We start from the raw sequence: 21,475 nt of genomic DNA on the forward strand, positions 1-21,475 counted from the left end.
ATTCTTGGTACAGCCAGCCCTTTAATCTGCAAAGGATAAGGTGAAGTGCCTAAAGGAAATATGTTTGACAGATTGGACTCAGACAGCTATCCTTCTTTTGCATAGCCTGCCAAAACCTGTGCCCAGTATGCCCTAAGGCCCATTAGATCCTGCTTTCTGAGTGAAGCCCCCCCAGAATACCTTCAGATTTTAGCTATGAGTCCCTTCCACCAAACAAACTATATATGGGCTGATCAATGGGTGATATTTGAAGAAGTAAGACAAGCAAGTTGCAGCTTGGGAAAATACTGCTATCAGTGCAAATAGATTCTCTCTGAATTGGAGGAGAGAAATGTGAGCTCTCCCAAGTGGGCTGAGGGAAATGAAACCCTCTTCTAGAAGGAGCTTTGTCGGTATGGATCCTGAGACATGGAGTTGACAAAAAAACAAATGATGGAGTGCTCTGCTTGGGAAAATCCACCACTGAAAAACAAGAGCGCCTTAGGCCCCTGAAGTCTTAGGAATCCTCTAAAATCTCTGCCCCATTTGCAACATTCAGAGAAAACACAAAGGGCAAACGTGCATTATGGAATCTTGGGAATCAACATCTTTGAAGACCCTTTCGGTGACATCTGTGTATGTTACTCTTGAAAGGGTCAAATGGAAACTTTATAGTTTCCCCAAACATCTCATGTAGCTAAAACTATACAATATTGGGTTTCCAAGAAGGTGAAAGATATTTCTTCTCTAGTTATAGAAATGGAAGCTGGAGTAATTTGTTATATCAGCTCCCCTAACAATAATCTTGTGTTACCTGTTAGGAAGGCTGATGATATCTGGCAGTTACAGGATTACATGGAGCTGAACCAAGTCATCATGTCCATCATCTCAGCCATTCTTAACCTCATCAGTGTCATAGACCAGGTAGCCCAAATCCAGGATGAGTAATATGGCATAATTGATTTCACCAATATTTGTTTTTTCTATTACTGTAGTTGAGAATAGTGAGGAACTGTTTGCTTTAACCTGGAAAGCTCAACATCCCTTCCCTTTTTTAGAGATACCTATAAACTGTCCCTGATACTAGTGGGCAGAAACCTGAAACTGCCTCTGTTCCTGAAGGAACAACACAACATTAATAACAAAGTATTGACTGGACTCTGAGGCTATGGTGGCAGAAGTCCTAGATCAGATGGTAGTCTATGTGAGGTAAAAGGAATAGATATCATTTCTAAGGAAATCCAGGATCCAGTCATATCTGGCAAGTTTGGGGGAACTGTGAGTAAGATCCTAGACTTCTATTTAGATCTAGATCTAACCCAGATATAAAATCTAACATTTACTTCACCATAGTATAAAAAAAGAAGCTCAGAGGTTGATTGGATTACTTGAGTTTTGGAGATTTAATATTCCCAATAGTCCCAGGGGGCCCCATTTAGCTACATATACTCTTTCATATAGTTGTCAATAGTTTGCAATTCTTTTGAAAATTGTTCATATCCTTTAATGCCCATTGAAGCATGTTTTTTGTTCATATATTTCTGTTAGTTGTCGATATATTTTAGATACCAAACTCTTGTCACAGAAATTACATGCATATATTTTCCCTATATAAGAGCTTCCCTTTTTATCCTAGATTAATTAATTTTGTTTATAAACAATCTTTTCAATCTTATGTAATCAACATTTTATATTTTGTTTTTGCCTATATTCCTTGTTTGGTTAAGAATTCATCCCCTATCCAGGACTTGGAATGATTTGCTTTTCTTCAGGTTGCATATCCTTTTTGAATTTATTGTGAAATATGGTATAAGATGTTGCTCTAAGTTTAATTTCTGCCAAACAGCTTTCTGATTCTCCCAGAAGTTATTGTCAAATAGGGAATTTTTTCTTAAGTAATTTGCCTTTGGGGATTCAGTGAACATTGGGTTATTGAGTTACATTATAGTTTCATTATTTATGATTTTGCCTTGTCTATTTGGTTTATTGATCTGATTTTCTATTTCTTTTAAAGCCAATAACAAATAGTTCTGGTGACTGTTGCTTCATAATATAGTTTGAGTGCTGGAAGTACTATTCCCTTTTCATTCCTGCATATTTCTTTCATTATTTCCCTTAGTATTTGAGTCCCCCCTCCAAGTGAATTGTTATTATATTATTGAATTCTGTAGTCTCTTGTTTATAATTGATTTGTGAAGCATTAAATTGGTAATTAACAATTGTCTTTATTACTCTTTTCTTTTTATTATGAGCCCAAATTCGAATACTGAATATTCCTCCAATTATTTTTAAAAGTTCTTTTAGAATTTTCTAACTAGATTTTTAAGTGTGCTTTGGTAGATTGACTCTCAAATATGTTATTACTACCATCATCCAACAATGCTAGATAGTAGACAAAATGCTGGGAATACAAAAAAAATTGGCCATCATATGATCCCTGCCCTGACAGAGCTCACATTCTTATGAAAGACATAACATGTAAATAACTAGATATGACATATGCATATATATCTTATGTATATACATATTGTAAATAGGAGAGAATCTTGGATGATAAGCATGAGCAGTGAGTTGGTATGAGGGTGAGGGGGAGTCTCTTATAAAAGGCAGGGTTTGAGGTGAATCTTCAAAGAAACCAAGAAAGACATAAGGCAGAGGTAAGAGAGCATTCCAGGCAGGAGGTAATGAAAAAGAGTATTACCAACTTTTCTGGATCATAGAATATATGAAAAGCATTCAAGTGTAGGAAGTCTGGAAATCAGGAGGGTTTTGAAGGTTTTGAAAAACCAACCAAATGATTTTATATTTGATTCTACATGAAATAGGGAGCCACTGGAGTTCAATGAGAGAGTAACGTCATGAGTTACTCAGCTGAAATATGTCATACTAGAACCCAGTTCTTTCTTGACTCATGTAGTCAGCTCTTTATCCACTACACCAATTGCTTCTCCCAAAATAGAAATTTTTTAAAAATAACAACAAGGTGAAATAATATTTAAAATTCATTATTATAATTTAATAGTTTTCCTTAGGATAATCAGAGACACCCTAGGATGACAGAAAACTGAGAATGGGAAGTACCTGTTCTCACCCCATTTGGTGAAGAGTTAGTCTTTTTCAGCAATAAAGTCTACCAGATATCCTTGTTCCTCTCTCTGTGGCTTAATTAGCTCCCTCCTCCTCCCCTTCCTACATAAACAATTAAAAATGAAGATGCTGCTGCCATAATTAAGCAAAAAGGCAAACGTGCACGCTGGCAGGCATGAGTGTGATCAAACCCACCTGCTAGAGTAATTGCTTAAGTGGGCAGATTAGAAGTGCATCAGTGTGTTGGGGTGTACTAGGCATGCTCAGAAAATCAGTTAATTTTGTTCCTTTATTGGATTATGGAGAGGGAGGGCAGCATTTCAGTAGAGAATTTGCCCTAGTCCCTGAGGTTCTGCTCAGAGGAGAAGGAGAAGCATAAGTTTTCAAGGGGGGAGGAAGGGGTGAACACAAGTGAAAGATGTTTGCTATTTAAAATCTTTCATGACCTGATCCCAGTTTTATTACACATAATTCCCCTTGCTGCATTCTATGGTCCAACAAGACTGACCTTTTAACTGTTCCACATGCACAATATTCCATCACCTCTCACTGCCTTTGCACAGTTGAAACATCTTTGAATTCTGAAATTTTGCCTCCTTCATTTCTCAAATGCCAATATTTCTTAAGGAGGCAGAGAGGGACAGAGAACAAGAGACAGACAGACTCAGAGATGGAAAGAGACAGAAGAAGGGGGAGAAAGAGACAGATACAGAGACAGGCAGAGAGAGAGAGAAAGAGAGAGAGAGAGAGAAGGAAGGAAGGAAGGAAGGAAGGAAGGAAGGAAGGAAGGAAGGAAGGAAGGAAGGAAGGAAGGAAGGAAGGAAGGAAGGAAGGAAGGAAGGAAGGAAGGAAGGAAGGAAGGAAGGGAGGAAGGAAGGGAGGGAGGAAGAGAGGGAGGAAGAGAGGAAGGAAGGAAGGAAGGAAGAAAGGAAGGAAGGAAGGAAGGAAGGAAGGAAGGAAGGAAGGAAGGAAGGAAGGAAGGAAGGAAGGAAGGAAGGAAGGAAGGAAGGAAGGAAGGAAGGAAGGGAGGGAGGGAGGGAGGGAGGGAGGAAGGAAGGAAGGAAGGAAGGAAGGAAGGAAGGAAGGGAGGGAGGAAGGAAGGGAGGAAGGAAGGGAGGGAGGAAGGGAGGGAGGAAGAGAGGAAGGAAGGAACTTTCTTAAAGGCAGGTACTGTTATATGTTGGTCTTTATATCTACAATTCATAGGGACTAAACCTGTAATTTAACTAAGAAAAGAAGGTCCCAACAGAAGAAACTTTATCAATAAAGGTAAGAAACAGATTGTTAGAGAGGTCTAGATCAAAGAGCACAGTCTAAGACATTTGTCCAGGATCACACAGCCCATGAGTTCATGTCTTCCTGATTTCAAAACCAGATATCTATACACACTATAATGTTGTCTTTCTGACTCTAAGTGCCTTGCATATAGATAGCAGGCAGCAAAAATTAAATCTTGTTGACTGATTTGCATGAGTTTAGGAATTCAGGAGACAGTTCTACTCCAGATTTAGCCCTATCACTAGATGACTATTTTATTTCTGCTGCTTGTCTCCTCATAAGGGAGAGAAGGAGCACAGTCTGCTGCCCCAGCAAGCCTACCTTTTGGAGAGTCTGCAGTTTTCCTCAGATAGGATAGTTGTTGACAGGAAAGAAGTCTGAGAGAAGAATCCATTGGGGTTGCACAGAGGGATAAAATGTTCAGTCAAGCATTCCGTTCTTCCTTTCAAGATCACAGGTGTTTTCAAAGTTGTCCGATGGTCATTGCTACATCTTCTCTACGGTTAAGAGTTCAGTTACTCCAGAGAGCCAGAGCACTGGTTCCTCTATCCTCTAGAATACTGAAGCCTTGACCTCACAAAATAAGAGTTGAGATGGACCTCAGGGCCCCTTTGCTGCCATTCCTGTGTTATGAAAGTTTTAACTTACTTTTATTATTATTATTATTTGTTAGGGCAATTGGGTCATACAGCTAGGAAATGTTAAGTGTCTGAGGTAAGATTTGAACTCAGTTCCTTCTGACTTCAGGGCTGGTGCTCTAACCACTGCACCATGCCAGCTGCCCATTCCTTTCATTATTTAGGATTCACAGTCCTTCCTTCTACAAGTTTTGGTTAAAGCCTATTTTGATATTAATAAATTGATAACTTGATTAATTAATTGGTGTTAATCTTTCCTGACCAAAACCTAACTCATGAAATAATAATAATAAAGGAAGTCCAGGGTCATTTTTTTCTAGTTGAGTGGTTGTTGACTTGACGCAAATATGGCCCATTGGAAGTGAAAATTTGCTTAAAAATTTAAACATTTCTGAGACAAAAAGCCAGAGCAACTTTCAATCCTGACTTCCAGGTAACATGTAAATCTTTCTCCTCAATTAACCTATTTCTTAATGCTTTAAATGTAGTTTAATTGTGAACTGATTTAGTTTACTTGTAGAATCTGTTTGATGAGGCTTATTTCCTTAAGGAAGGTATGAGATTATTATTATTGAACTAAGTTGTTCAACTTTTATGACATTGAAGGAAGCATAGGATTATGAATCTATCTTCTCTCTAACTTTTATGATCTAAAGGGAATGAATAAGATTGCAATATGCAAATGAATTATTTCTCTGTCACTCTGATGTATTTTTGCCTAGAAGAAACCTTGTTGGAGTCTTAATTGGGGTTCAGATACTCTGACACCTGAACTAATGGTTTAGCATAATAACAAAACCTAGGTTTTACCTCTGTGTTGTGGTAAATATATTTTTGATTGCAGTTACCTACAATGTGAATTCAAAGAGGATATTTCTTCTATAACACATATCTGAATAGGAATTTCCCTGCAACATACCTAATAAGTAGTCATCTAGTGGATACCTGAAGATCCACCATCTCAAAAGACAACTTTAAATGTGAGAAAGGTTTTCTCACCTCCAGCCTAAATATTCCACTTTGTGACTTCTAACCATTTTCCCAATTCTACTTTCAATAGCTAGCCCTGCCTTCCCCCCCCCCCCACCCTGGAAAAAGATTAATCCATGATTAACCTTTAATTATTTAAAGACACTGTTTTTTTTTTTTTTTTTTCTATTCAGTGCAACCAATACTTATTAGGTATTTACTTTGTTGATATCAGTAAATTACAAAGACAAAAATGAAATAATTCTTCCCCTCAAGGACCTTGCATTCTACTGTGGCTGATCAAACCCACATGGGCTCAAAAGACTCCATCCCAGGTTGGGCATAAACAGTCTGTATGAGCATTCGAGATGGAAGTAGGGTAAACTTTTAAAAAATTAATAATAAATGAAAAATAAATAAATAAATAGAATGTAGTGTCAGGGAGTGAGAGATAATCAGGAAAGGCATCTTGAAGAAGGTGGCATTCAACTTTGAAGGAGCAGCTAAGAATTCCAGGAAAAAATGTAAAAAGCTTTCCAAGCATGTGGGGCAAGTCTTTACCAAAATACTAAGATGGGACACATGGCAAATATAAAGTGGGTCACTTTGAATGGAATAAAGAGTCTATGAAAAGGAGTAATGTGAAACTAGTCTAGAAATATATATTGGAGCCAGACTATCAAAGGCTTTAAATGGCAAACAAAGGATTTTATATTTTATCCTAGGGAACCATTGAAGCTTTTGACCAGAATAATAAAAGGGTCAAACTTGTGCTTTAGGAATATCATTTTGTCAGCTATGTGAAAGATGAGTTGCAGAGGGAAGAGAAATGAGATTATAAAGAGAGAATGGATGGTCAAAGAGACAAACTCCAGAATGAGACAGAAAGAGATAAGATCAAAGACACAAATAGATGATTGGGCCCTGACAAGTAAATGGGCTATTCCTTCTTTCAAAAATGAAGAAGGAAATGAGATACAATAATAATAAGCATTTAGTTAATGCTTTAAGGTTTGCAAAGCATTTTGATGATATATAATTTGGTATCCACAGCAACCCTGTGAGGGAGACACTATAATTATGGGTATTTTATACACAAGGAAACTTTTGTTTATGGTGGTCACATAGCTAATAAGTATCTGAGGCAATATTAGAACTTTGGTCTTCCTGGCTCTCAAACCAGAGCTCTATCCTATGTATCCTTTGGCTACCTTAGATGATATTGAGAAGATGTGAAAAAAAAAATTCACAGAAGAAATTCTCAAAGGTTGTCCGTTTTGGGTTTTTTTGGTTTTTTGTTTTTTTGTTTTTGTTTTTTGGGGATTTTTTTTTTGGTAATGTATGAGTAGATGATAAAGATGAATGAGAAGAAAAGGTTTAAAAGGGTTATTATATGAAGTACATAGATCATCAATAAGGGAAATGTAAAAGTATCAGTAGTCTAAGAACTTAGTTGAGTGGATTAGAACTACTACTTCTCAAGTCTCCACTAAGGAACCCCTCTGCTCTAGTTCTAAGCACTTGGTCCTAAAGGAGGCTCCCTTCTAATGAGAAAAGCTAGTGATGACACTACTATCTACTTCTATGTCCTCACCACATAGGTTAGGCACATAATCTTTCCCTCCCCCCATGGATTGCATAACTCCTTTTTTCCTTATTGTAAGAAGATTTTCTTTTCCTTAAAAGCAAAAAGAAAAATTAAGAATTTTTTAAAAGAGCAGTCCATGGGATTAGCTATAATTTAATTATGGTTGTGGTTAATTAAATTTTAATTTAACTAACCCTAAAGTAGCTTTCTGATTACCTAAGGGGGCTTTCAGTTGTGGTGGGATTCCAAGATCATTTAAATCATCATATCTTATCTGAAGATGACTCACTGTTCAGATACATTTCCATAAGAAGTAGGAAAGTGATGTGAACTGATTCAGTCATTCTGGAGAGCAATTTGGAACTATGTCCAAAGAACTTTTGAACTGCACATATCCTTTGATCCAGCAGTATTTCTACTGGACTTATATCCCAAAGAGATCATAAGGGAGGGAAAGGGACCCATATATGTAAAAATGTTTGTGGCAGCTCTCTTTGTAGTGGCTAGAAACTGGAAAATGAGTGGATGTCAATGAGTTGGAGATTGGCTGAATAAGTTATGATATATAAATATAATGGAACATTATTATTCTATAATAAATGATCAGCAGGGTGATTTCAGAGACACCTGGAGAGACTTACATGAACTGATGCTGAGTGAAATAAGCAGAACCAGGAGATCATTATACATGGCAATAACAAGATTAAAAATGATCAATTCTGATGGAAGTGGCTCTCTTCCACAATGAAATGATTCAGGGCAGTTCCAATGGTCTTGTGATGAAGAAATCCATCTGCACCCAGAGAGAGGACTGTGGAAACTGATTGTGGATCACAACATAAAATTTTCACTCTTTTTATTGTTGTTTGGCTGCATTTTGCATTGTTAAACTATTCCATGATTTATGAGTGCCTCCTTCCATTCCAAAATCAAACCCAAACTATGTTTGCCGGTATTTGGCCATTTTCTACAATTAGACTCTTTTTTTAAATTTTATTTTTAAAATTAATTTTATAATTATAACTTTTTTTGACAGTGCATATGCGTGGGTAATTTTTTACAACATTATCCCTTGCACTTACTTCTGTTCTGATTTTTCCCTTCCCTCCCTCCACCCCCTCCCCTAGATGGCAGGCAGTCCCATGCATGTTAAATGTGTTATAGTATCTCCTACAATACATATGTGTGCAGAACCAAATTCCTTGTTGCACAGGAAGAATTAGATTCAGAAGGTAAAAATAACCTGGGAAGAAAAACAAAAATACAAACAGTTTACACTCATTTCCCAGTGTTCCTTCTCTGAGTGTAGCTGATTCTGTCCATCATTGATCAATTGGAACTGAATTAGATCTTCTCTTTGTTGAAGATATCCACTTCCATCAGAATACATCCTCATACAGTATCGTTGTTGAAGTATATAATGATCTCCTGGTTCTGCTCATTTCACTCAGCATCAGTTGATGTAAGTCTCTCCAAGTCTCTCTGTATTCCTCCTGCTGGTCATTTCTTACAAAACAATAATATTCCATAATCTTCATATACCGTAATTTACCCAACCATTCTCCAATTGATGGACATCCATTCATCTTCCAGCTTCTAGCCACTATGAAAAGGGTTGCCACAAACATTTTGGCACATACAGGTCCCTTTCCCTTTAGTATTTCCTTGGGATATAAGCCCAGGAGTAACACTGCTGGATGAAAGATATGCACAGTTTGATAACTTTTTAGGCATAGTTCCAGATTGCTCTCCAGAATGATTGGATTCTTTCACAACTCCACCAACAATGTATCAGTTAGGCTCTTTTTTTTTTTTCATAGTTTGGCTCAATTTGCAAACCAGTCTAGCGCTCTGATAAAAAGTTGCTTAAAGCTTATTCCCCACTCTCCTCAACACCAACACCAATACCATTCCCTTGCAAGCCACAAGGCAATAGAAACATGCCTTCCATCTCTTCAGAACAGAGCCTCAAGAACTAGGGCAAATTCTGCACTGAAATGCCACTTTCCCTCTCAAAAAATAAATAAAGTATTGGGAACATGTACAAGTATTGTACAATGAAACTTGAGAAGGAGGAAGAGAGCAGTAATAGTTTGTGTGGAAAAACTTAAAAAAGGATTTTTAAAGATAAGATTTTTGAAGTCAATAATAAAATAGCTAACATTTTTACAGTGTCTATTAGGTGCCAGGTTACTTTACAAATATTATGTAATTGGATCTTCACAATAACTCTGGAAAGTAGGAGTTATAATTATCTCCATTTTGTAGATGAGAAAACTCAAGGCTTGTCTAGGATCATACAGCTAATTAAGTATCTGAGATTGGATCTGTACATAGGTATTTCTGACTACAAGATGGTTTGTCTACTGTACCACCTAGCTGTTTCTAAGACAAATGAGGAAGGGGAGAGATTATATTCCAGGTATGGAGGATGGCAAACACACAAAGGTAAGTAATGTAATACTGAGTCTGAGGAGCAATTAGTAGTATGGAAAGAATTAATGAAGAGTAATATTAAATTAGACAGGAACACCTTTAATAATATCTTAAGGAATATTTTATTTTATAGGAAATGAAAATCACTGAAAATTTTTGAGCAAGGCAGTGACATGATTAGACCTGCTCCTCATGAATATTCCGGAACCATCTTCATTAGATGATTTGAGAGGGGAGAAACTAGAAACAGGAAGATCAATTGTTGTTTGTTGTTCATCCTTTGTTTTTGAAGAACATCAATGACATCACAACATTAGAGTCAAGATATGATGTAGCAGTAGCTAATCAGACCAATACAAGTTCAGAAGGACTAGGGATCTGTTAGAACGTGTAAGGTAGAAATATCTCTGCATTTGCACAGTTCATGTTTCCTTTGTGTGTCTATGATTCTGCTTTGCTAATGGAGAACACTTTTTTTATGTGGGCAGAACATGCTGAACCATCCTATGCTAACATTTCCCATGTCTTATAATCAATATTAAAGTTCTCTAGAAATATTGAAGGTCTACAGAGCTGACTACACTACATGAAACTATACCAATGCTATGAGAGGAAACTGAATAGCTTCTATTTAAATTGTTTAAGGAAGATCCTGAAGATTATTTGACAATATAAGGTACCAAACACTAAGGTCCTCTCCAAAGCTGAACCATCAAGACTTTAAACTTTATTGCAGAGAGTGAAACTCCAATAGGCTAACCATGTAGTTCAAATGCCAAACACACACTTACCAGAGCACTGTTTTACAGAGAACTTACACAAAGTAAGCAGTCACATAGTGATCAGAAGAATTGATATAAGGACACTCTCAAAATAGAGAGATCAATTAGCAAGTGATTAAAGTGTTCTGGGCAAGAGGTGATGAGTGAACGCATAAAATAAATAGTGAGAGAATGGTTGTGTTAGAAAAAATAAACAAGGCTGGACATCTGCCTGGATATGAGGAGAGAGAAAGATGGGAAAGAGGAAGGTCAGGTAGAAGAAAGGATTAAGAACTATAAGGCTGTGAGCTGCAAGTGATTAGAAGTTTGGAAGTATTCTCAACAAAATCCAGGAGGTTGGGAAGGGAATAACTGATTAGGAGAAAGGGTGGTTGGAAAATGTACTCTCAAAACATGTACACATTGACATACACTTTTAGCTTAATCTAAATCATTAACATATTCTCCATTAGTTTCCTAAGACTAGACAAATATCAATTAACAAAATAATAATTCAAGCCCTTATTTGTAACATTTTCTTGATTTTTGAGGGGTAAATAAATGCTCAAGCTGAAAAGTTAACTATCAGCTCTCACAAGCTGGTATAAGCTACCTCCAGCATATCCTTGCAGAGGGGAAGATAATAAGTTCCATTTTGGACATGCTGAGTTTGAGATGCCTTTGGGATATCTAAGGGGTGATAGCAAGCAGTTGGCAATGAATGATTGGAGTTTAGGAAAGAGATTATGGTTAGTTACATAGATTTGGGAGCCATTCTGTGTTGAGATTGTAATTGAATCTTTGAGAACTGATGAGTTGTTAGAGAGAAAAGTGGGTCCAGGACAGAACTCTGGGGAACTTCTCTGAGTTCAGTTTTGCCCACTCATTGACTGAGAGGCTTTAGGGGAGGGAGTCACTACTTGACACCATTCTAAGTGACCATTAGCTTCCTTGGTCTTCCAGACCTCTTGGGGAAGTATAGTTATCCTTTCCACATTGAAACTTTCCCCATCATGGTTTTGAGATTTTGTGGGTCGACATAAGAAATTAAATGGGAATTTGGGGGAAGTTTTGTAAAAGCTACAGATGACACATGAAGGCTAGCAAATAACAGAAAAATTATGAAACTCAGAAATGCATAAAATATTTGTGTAGTATTGTATATTATCAATATATTTTATTTTTTAAAACATAATAATTCAGATTTCTCCTTTGGTACAAAGGAAAGGACAAAAACTTTTATGAGGATTTTTTAGATTGGCGTTATACACTTAAAAATCCATGATGTGGAAGAATTAATTAATTGTAGTAAAATAGAAAGAAAGCTAGAGCTGGAGTTAGAGGACTAGATGTAGAAAATGTGTACTCTTGGGCAAATCTCTTAAATCTCTTCCATTTCTTTATCTGTAAAAGGAGGAAAGATTCCTCCTGGCTCTATATCTATGATTTGATAATCATAAATAGATAGAGATTTTTCCCCCAATAGGACTAACATTGAATACCATGATGGAGAAAACATTCATTTAGCAATTAATAGACCTAGATTTGATTCCGGTCTCAGCCACTTATTAGCTATGTGAGTCTGAACATATTACATAATATCCCTCAGTTATCAATTTCCTCATGTGTGTGATGGAGTAATAATGTGTCTAACAATTACAACACAAGGTTCTTGTGGTAATCAGATGAGAATAGCCTTGAAAAATCTTAAGGTGCTATATGAGGATCCATTATAATGATAAGTACTTAGTAAATTTATCAGATTGACATTACCCCAGCTCACCTTATACCTCAATGATGCCATATAATATTTACTTCTGTTTAATGTCATTTAATGCATTGGGGTACACCATGCAAAGCAAGAATGCACACTTACTAACCAAAACCTTATTCTTTGTTGTTGAGTTGTTTTAGTCATGTCTTACTCTCCATGAACTCATTTGGGATTTTTTTGGCAAAGGTACTATTAAGATAGTTTGCCATTTCCTTCTCCATTTAATTTTATAGATAAGGAAACTAAAACAAATAGGGTTAAATGGCTTGCTCAGGATCATATAGGCAGTAAAGGTCTGAGGCAGGATTTAAACCATGTCTTCCTAATTCCAGGTCAGGCTCGAGATCCTTTATATCACCCAGCACGGTTTTGATAAATCATGTAAAAAGTACTCTAACCTAATGAGGTAATGTTTTAGTAACTCTCCCTTCTTAAAATCTATAAAGACCCAAAGAAATACATCAGAGTAAGAATCTAATCATGTCTCTAGTGGGTACTCTGAGCAACCAGCACAAATATCATCACCTACTTGGCAGATTTCTCTATGTCTAGAGTGGAGAAGGATGCATAAGTTTATTATTATCTCTTGAAGATCACCCAATGCATTTTACTCAGTCCTTAATAAACAATCTTTTGATACTGACATGGCTTTCTAATGTCATAACATATTAACCAATTAATATAAAATAATTTGGTGTATTTGGTAGTTATTTTTCTTTTGTAAAAAATTAATATTATTTTTATTGATAACTTTTACTTATAAATCAGCTGCATTTCTAAAGATATCCCTCTACCTTAAATAACCTTTGAGCCATCCCTTGAAGAAAAAATTTTAAAAGAAAGAGGGGAGAAAATCAGTTCAGTAAAATCATCTGAAATCAATCAAATCTAATAGTTTATGCAACATTCCATATACATAGTCCACCATAACCCCTGTCCCTGTTAGCTTCTTGTTCTGACATTCTATGCTTTAACATAGAGTAGCATGATAACTTAGACAGAGAAATAACTGCCAGACACTAATATACATTTAACAAAGCTGTTAATTGATCTGACTGTTATGGAAAGAAATTCAGATTTAAAATTAAAAAGTAATTAAAACATCTGTATCTTTTGACACAGAGATCCTATTGCTAGATACATAACCCCCCCAAAGGAGAGTTAAAAATAAAAAGAAAAGTTTCACAAACTCAAAAATATTTGTAGCAGCATTTTTGGTAGCAAGAAGTTGTAAATAAGATAGATACCTGAAAGTTATTGTTCTATAAGAAACAATGAATATGAGGAACACAGAGAATCATGGAAAGAAAAGAAAGAAGAGAAAGAAAAGAAAGAAAGAAAGAAAGAAAGAAAGAAAGAAAGAAAGAAAGAAAGAAAGAAAGAAAGAAAGAAAGAAAGAAAGAAAGAAAGAAAGAAAGAAAGAAAGAAAGAAAGAAAGAAAGAAAGAAAGAAAGAAAGAAAGAAAGAAAGAAAGAAAGAAAGAAAGAAAGAAAGAAAGAAAGAAAGAAAGAAAGAAAGAAAGAAAGAAAGAAAGAAAGAAAGAAAGAAAGAAAGAAAGAGAGAAAGAGAGAAAGAGAGAAAGAAGGGAGGGAAAAAGGAAGTAAAGGAAGGGAAGGAGGGAGGAAGGGAAAGAGGGAGGGAGGGAGAGAAGGAAAAGAAGGAACAAAGGAAAGGAAAGAAACAAAGAAAGGTGGGAGTTATTAATGTTGGGGAGATGTAGGAAAACTGGTACACTAATACGTTACTAGTAGATGATTGAAGGATTCTGGAAAATAATTTGGAACTATGCTCAAAGGGATATCAAATTGTGCACACCATTTGATCAAGTAGTGTTTCTACTGGGTTCTGTATCCCAAAGAGATCATAAGAAAGGGAAAAGAATCCACATGTGCAAAAATGGTTGTAGTGGAACTGGAAATTGAATGAGTGCCCATCAGTTGGGGAATGGTTGGACAAGTTATGGTACATGAATGTAATGGAATATTATTGTTCTAATAAGAAATGATAAAAAGGCTGATTTCAGGAAAGCCTGAACTTACATCAACTGATACTGAGCAAAATGAAGAGAATATTATACACAACAACAACGAGATTATATGAAGACCAATTGAAATGGATTTGGCTCTTTTCAACAATAATGTGATTGAAGGCAATTCCAATAGACTTGTAATGGGAAGGGCTATGTGCTCTTTTTCCAGACTATGGAGACAACGTGGATCACAGCATAGTATTTTCACCTTTTTTGGTTATTTGTTTGCTTGATTTTTTTCTTTCTCATTTTTCTCCTTTTGATCTGATTTTTCTTGTGCAGCACGATAAATGTGGAAATATATTTATTAAAACTGTACATGTTTAACCTATATTGGATTATTTGCCATCTAGGGGAGGGAGGGAGAAAATTTTGGAACAAAGGATTTTGTAAGAGTGAATGTTGAAATTGCAAATATTTTGAAAAAAAAGCTATTATTATAAAAAAATAAAAATAAAAACCCAAAGAAGAGTTAGTGATATATCACTGAGCAAAAAATTATTGGGACCAGAAGTTGACTAGGGATAATTTTACACAATTCTTTCAATTCATATATGAGCAAAATGAAGTAAACTACTATGATTCAGTAATTAGGATGATTTCAGAAAGGCCCATAGAGACTTACACAAACTGATGTTAAGTGAAGTGAGTAGAACCAAGAGACCATTGTACACAGCAACAACAATATTATGTGACAATCAGTTCTGATGGATATATTTCTTTTCAATAATGAGGTGATTGAAGCCAATTCCAACAGACTTCTGATGAAGAGAATCAGAAAGAGGCCTGTTTGGACTGATTATGGATCACAACATAGTATTTTCACCCCTTTTGTTGTTGTTTTGCTTGCTCTTTGTTTTCTTTCTCATTTTTTCCCTTTTTGATCTGATTTTTCTTGTACAGTGGAAATGTATATTTAAAAATTCCACATGTTTAACATATATTGGAATACTTGCTGTCTAAGGGAAGGGGTTGGGGGAAGATAGAAAAAAATTGGACATAAAAGTTTCACAAGGGTGAATGTTAAAAACTATCTATGCATATAGTTTGAAAATAAAAAACCAAAAAAAATAATGTTTCTTATTCAATATTTCAAAACCCAGTTTTTTCTATCACATAATTCTGTTTCCAGTCTTAAGTCTGATCACTGCAAATCTATTCCTGGTCCTCAATGCCTATCACAAAATAATATCATGAAATTGAGTTTTAAAATGAGGAGATTTTAGGATCTTGTCCTGAAGCTATGGTGACTATAAGATCTCACTCATCAGAGAGGATTCAGCTTCTACTGAGATTGTGACACTACATCAGATTTTAGAAGAACCAAGAGAGCTAACCCAAATAGGGAGAAGAACAGGGATTCTGAGGGGACATAACTAGTAATTATAGATGGAAATTACAAAAAGACAAATTTAAACAATGTCAGGAAAAATGTCTTAATAATTAGCACTAATGAGAGATGTTGATTCCATTTCCTTTGAGGCTGAGGTGTTCAAGCAGAAGCTACATTATTTGTATGTTACTATGTGGATTCCATTCATATTTGGGTTGGATTAGATGGCCACTGGAGTTCCTTCCAATGCTAAAATTCTTTGAATCTGAGAGGATTCTGGGCTGGCCAGATATCTCATAATGTTTAATCATTGCTTGATCTCTAATCAACTTCTTGGTGGGATGGAGGAGTGGGAAAGGATTCAATAATTTCCACTTCATCCTCAACATCCTCTTACCCATCTATGCAAGTTATAATTCATTGTAACTAGAATATATAAGATAGTAACATGGAAAAATGAACACTGAAAGAAGTAATATGTGGAGACTTTATTATAGCTCCACGATTTCTAGTACAATACATTCATTCAGTTGACCAAGATAGAAGAAGCTTAGATTGTCTCCTTGATATCTTTAAATACAAATTGGGGAGGTTAGAAATATTTTAAATGACCATCAAGTCATGGGGATTAGCTAGAGAGTATTACTCATGATTTGGATTTCTTGCCTGGTTTTCCTTTCCTTTGGTTTCTTGGTGTGGGTGTGAGTGTGGGTATGTTTATTAAATGAGGAGCAAGCAGTATATTCCTTCCATGGTATGCTAGGATTAGATGAGTATTCCTCTTAACTAGTACTAATCTCAACTGCTCCATGCCTTTGTAAATGGTTCAATTAGTTCCTGTGACCACAAAAAATTAATTGCCTATGGTGATGTCACTACAAATTTAGCTGGCCTAGTCTTCAGACAATAACTATAAAATCCTTTATTATACCCTCTTTCCACCACATATCCTTTAGTGTCAAAATTTCCAGAGCTTGTTTTCTGCCACCATAAATATCAATAACCAAGGGTCATCACTCTGCTACTAAGAAATATTAGCACAGAATTTTAGTAGAGGAGTTATTTACCAACAATAATTATTATTGATAATAGAACTACTTCATTCCTATTTTGTTTCTATCTTCTGCCAAAAAGCATAATGCTTTTCAGACTATAAAGGGTAGACTATGATTGGTGGTTAAAAATGAATTGAAGAAAAGTAAGGAGAGAACTTAGAAGCTTCTAGCTGTTCTAAATGAGTTAGTATCCCTAGTCTGAATAAATTAGGTTAAGTATAGTAAAAGAACTATCATTCATAATTCCTGTTTATTATAGGCAACAGCTGTGACAAAGTTGCCATGAGATTAGAAATAGGCAACTGTTGTACTGTTTTTTTCAAAAAGAGACTAAAGCATATCCCAGGAACATAGACTGGCAAAATTATACAAGAAATCATTGATTGGCTGATTTTTTGATTTTTTGTAGAAAAGGAAGCACTGACAATAGAAGCTAGAAGAGATCTGAAGATTTAATTATAACAAATTAGAGGCAGCATATTATAGTAGGAAAAGTAAAAGTGTCAGTTTTAGAATCAAAGAGCATAGGACCAAATTGTGACTCTAGCACTTGTGTCACATTGTGCAAATCATATCATTTCCCTCAGACTTGGTTTTCTCATCTGTAAAATGGCAAGGTTTAGACTAGGTGACCTCTCAAGTATAGATTGAACTCTATACTCTTTAACTTTTTTTTTTTTTAAACAAACATTATGAATGGAAGGATCAAGACAAGGCTTTATATGTTTTCATATGTGTGACTGAAACATGAAGTCTTTTTATAATATCTTTCAATAAATATTAAGCATCTACGACATGTAATGTGAGGTAGTCGGAGGAGCAGTGATCCCGGAGAAAACCTATGTTCCAATTCAAACTTAGACACTTCCTGACTCTGGGCAAGTCACTTAACTCAGTTTGCCTCAGTTGCCTCATCTGTAAAATGAGACAAACCTTTTCAGTATGTTTGCCAAGAAAAACCCAAATGGGGTCATGAAGTGCCAGAGGTGTCTGAAAACAACCAAAATAACAACATGCAATGTGTTGTACCAAACATAAGAGATACAAAAGTCATAGGATCATATAATATTAATGATAGGAAAAATCATAGAAAATCTCATTTAATTCACTTATTTTACTGATGGGGAGACTGAAAACCAGATATTAGAATCTTGTTAAAGAAGATACTGATGATAAATACTACAGAAGTCAAAGTTATGTCTCAGATTTCAAGCCAAACATACTTTCAATTATACTATTCTCCCTTGCTCTTAAGAAGCTTCCAATAAAATGAGAGGTAAAGCAGGAAATTCCAATTCCCCCTAACAAAAGAGATAGTAAAAGAAAAGGAGAGAGATGTTTGAAGGAGAAAAGAGTCCTCCTAGCTGAAATGTGGGAAGAAAGAATCAGATATGACTTGATGGTCTTAAAGGAAAGGATAAATCTCAGTATTTTGGAGGGGCATGGAGAGGCATAGTGCACAACATGGACAATTAGTGTGACTATATTGGATACAGGAAAGGTCAAGAGGAGTACAGAAGAAAATTTGGCTGAATAAAAGTATGCTTAAAATGATGACAGGGAACTAGTTTAGAAACTGTTGTTTTGTTTTTCAATCATCTCCAACTCTTTGTGACTTTATGTGAGGTCTTCTTGGCAAAGATATTGACATGATTTGCCAAATTGGGGCAAACAGGATTAAGTAACTTGCCAGAGTCACACAATTAGCAAGTATCTGAGGATTTGAATTCAGGAAAATTATTCTTCCTGACTCCAAGCCCAGCACTTTATCCACTGTGTCATCTAGCTCCTTTGTTTTAGATTTGCTTGAGGAATGGATAAATGTGAATCTAGATTTCTCTAACGGCACGCCAAAAGACTCTGTCTTTGATCTTTTTTAAAATTTAACATTTGTCAATGACTTGAATGTAGGCATGTTGACCAAAACTGACAACAAGACACCAAGTTGTGAAACATGATTAATATTGAATGGTCCTCAAGATTGCATAAGGATACAATAAAATAATGTCAGAAGATCCAACAGTAGGACACTTAACTGAGTTAATTGTAAAATAGTAGAATTTTTTGAACTGAATTGGATAAATAATAAGGTGAGGCAATCGCAGTTATAGTCAACTTGCAACTCAATTTAACTCAGCATTATGGTATGCTGCCAAAAGTCTATTATAGACAAATAGAACAAATTTATGCCTCAGGATGAGCAAAGACAGATGAAAAACAAAGAAGGTTGGGGCAGAACAGGGGTCCTCCTGGGACAACTCAAGAAAAGCCAAAGAAAGACCTCAGGGTGGGATTTAACCAGTGTGAAGTGCAAACATCTTCAGACTAGCTTCTCAGAAACAGCAAATGAGGTTCTTGGGGCTAGCTGGGTTTCAGAGGCAGCCTCCTCCTAAACTACAGGAACTTTTACTTCTCCCACAATGTGAGGAGTTGGAGGTCTGACTCTTGGAAGACTGAGAGAACGTTTGCTGATTAGGAATGCCAGGCCCAGCTGTGCTGCTGAGACATGGCCCTCCGTAGAAGGAACCAGCACACCTGGTGAATGAAGAGGCAGGAGGGAGGGATACTTCTGGCTGTGGCACTTGTGGGAGGGTGGAGCTTTGTGTTTAGGATTCCAGGTCAGAGAGGAAAATTGAAGTGAAGCTAAAGACATCAAGATTAGAGGTGTTTACACTAATAGTTCTCATGGTTTGTTGTTTTTTTTTTCCCTTTCCTGTCCTTTTTCATTATGATTTTTTATCTTGAATTTAGTTCAGCTTTAAAAATTTAAATTAAAAAAAGAAATAAGCAAATGATAAAAATTAAGATTTGATTTATAGTTAACTGTCGAGATTTTAAAAAGTGAAGCAAATGGTAAAAATGTATACTCCACTGCATTGACAAAAAAAGCCTCTTATGATTTTTAGTTTCATTAACAGATACATACTGTTCAGAAAATAAAGGTATTTGTTCCATTGAACTTTGTGTAGGTCAAACCACAGGTGATTTATTTCTTCTTTTAGTTAATTTATGAGCACTTCTTTTTTTACAGGGACACTCATTGATAAACTGAAGGAAGTACCACCAGCTAGATAATTTGAAACCACATTGTGAACTTGAGTTAAAGGAACTGCAAATACTTTCTATGAAGAAGAATGGTGGTTAGACCAGAAGAAAGTGATGATAGCTATCTCTGACTATTTGAAGGCTTTCATGTGTGGTTCAGGAGGGAAAGAGCTTTGAGAAAGGGTACATCACTTGAATAAACTAAAAAGATGGTGGAAGTAGAGCCTAGATGCTCACAAATAAGGTGTGATGAAAAGTGTATTACTAGAAAGAAGTGAACAAGCATCTATCAATCTACCTGTTATGTACCAGGCTTTATGCTAAAGATCTTACAAATATTATCTGAGTTTAATCTTCACTATAACCCTGTGAGGTAGATCTATTATTATCATACCCAAATTTGTTGTTGAGTTGTTTTTCAGTCACATTCAACACTTCATGATACCATATGGGGTTTTCATGGCAAAGATGCTGGAGTGGTTGCCATTTCCTTCTTCTGATTATTATATAGATGAGTAACTGAAGCAAACAGGTTAAGTGACTTGCCCAGGGTCATACAGCTGGTAAGAACCTGAAATCTGACTTGAACTCAGATCTTTCTGACTCAAGCCCCAGTGCTCTCTCCACTGAGCCATTTGGCTATATCTAGAAGCATTATTGAACAGAGCCATTGGCTAAAGGAATGATTAGTCAGGATGGTGTAGTAAATTGAGAACTGTTTATAGAGTCAGGAAAATTGAATTTCAAGTCCTACTCTTGACAATATTAGCTATGAGATCCTGAGCAAATCATTTAATTTCTCAATGCTTCCTAGAATATAATTGGAAATTCAGATGAACGGCTGGCATGCATCAGGGAAAGATGTTTACACACTCAGAGTTCCTTGTGCTGATGAAATGAAAGCTCTGAACATTTTCCCAGGCATTTTTCATCACATCCTCCTCTTCATGTCACCATTTGAAATTTTCTTGGCAAAGATACTGGGAGCAGTTTGTCATTTCCTTCTCCAGTTCATTTTACAGATAAGAAAACTGAGGCAAACAGGGTTAAGGGGCTTGACCAGAGTCACACGGCTAGTGTTTAATTATGAATATGAACTTAGGCCTTCCTGAGTCCAAATCTTGAATACCCTCCACTGAATCACATTACTACCTCCAAAACACCCCTTTGGGTCACTGAAATGGAAATTTCTATCTTTATCTGAAGGGTCATTGAATTATTCTAGAAATGAGACAAACTGGTGAAGCTGGTTAACAGACATATAAGAAGGAAGGCTTTGGAGCAGTGAAATTTTCTTCAGGAAAAACTCAGAAGCCTTAGCCATGATGGGAGTTTTCATCCTCTCAAATGACCCCACAGCCCTGAGAAAGCAGGCAAATCTTTGATGAAACATGTTACCACCTTTCAGGCATGGAAGAGAGCTAACTGTCAGGGTCTACAAAAGTCAGCAGAGCATCTTACTGGGAAGCAAAGAAAGAATGCTAGCTTTGAAGACAGAGAACT

This window comes from Sminthopsis crassicaudata, chromosome 4 (assembly GCF_048593235.1).
Source record: "Sminthopsis crassicaudata isolate SCR6 chromosome 4, ASM4859323v1, whole genome shotgun sequence".
Lineage (NCBI taxonomy): Eukaryota > Metazoa > Chordata > Mammalia > Dasyuromorphia > Dasyuridae > Sminthopsis > Sminthopsis crassicaudata.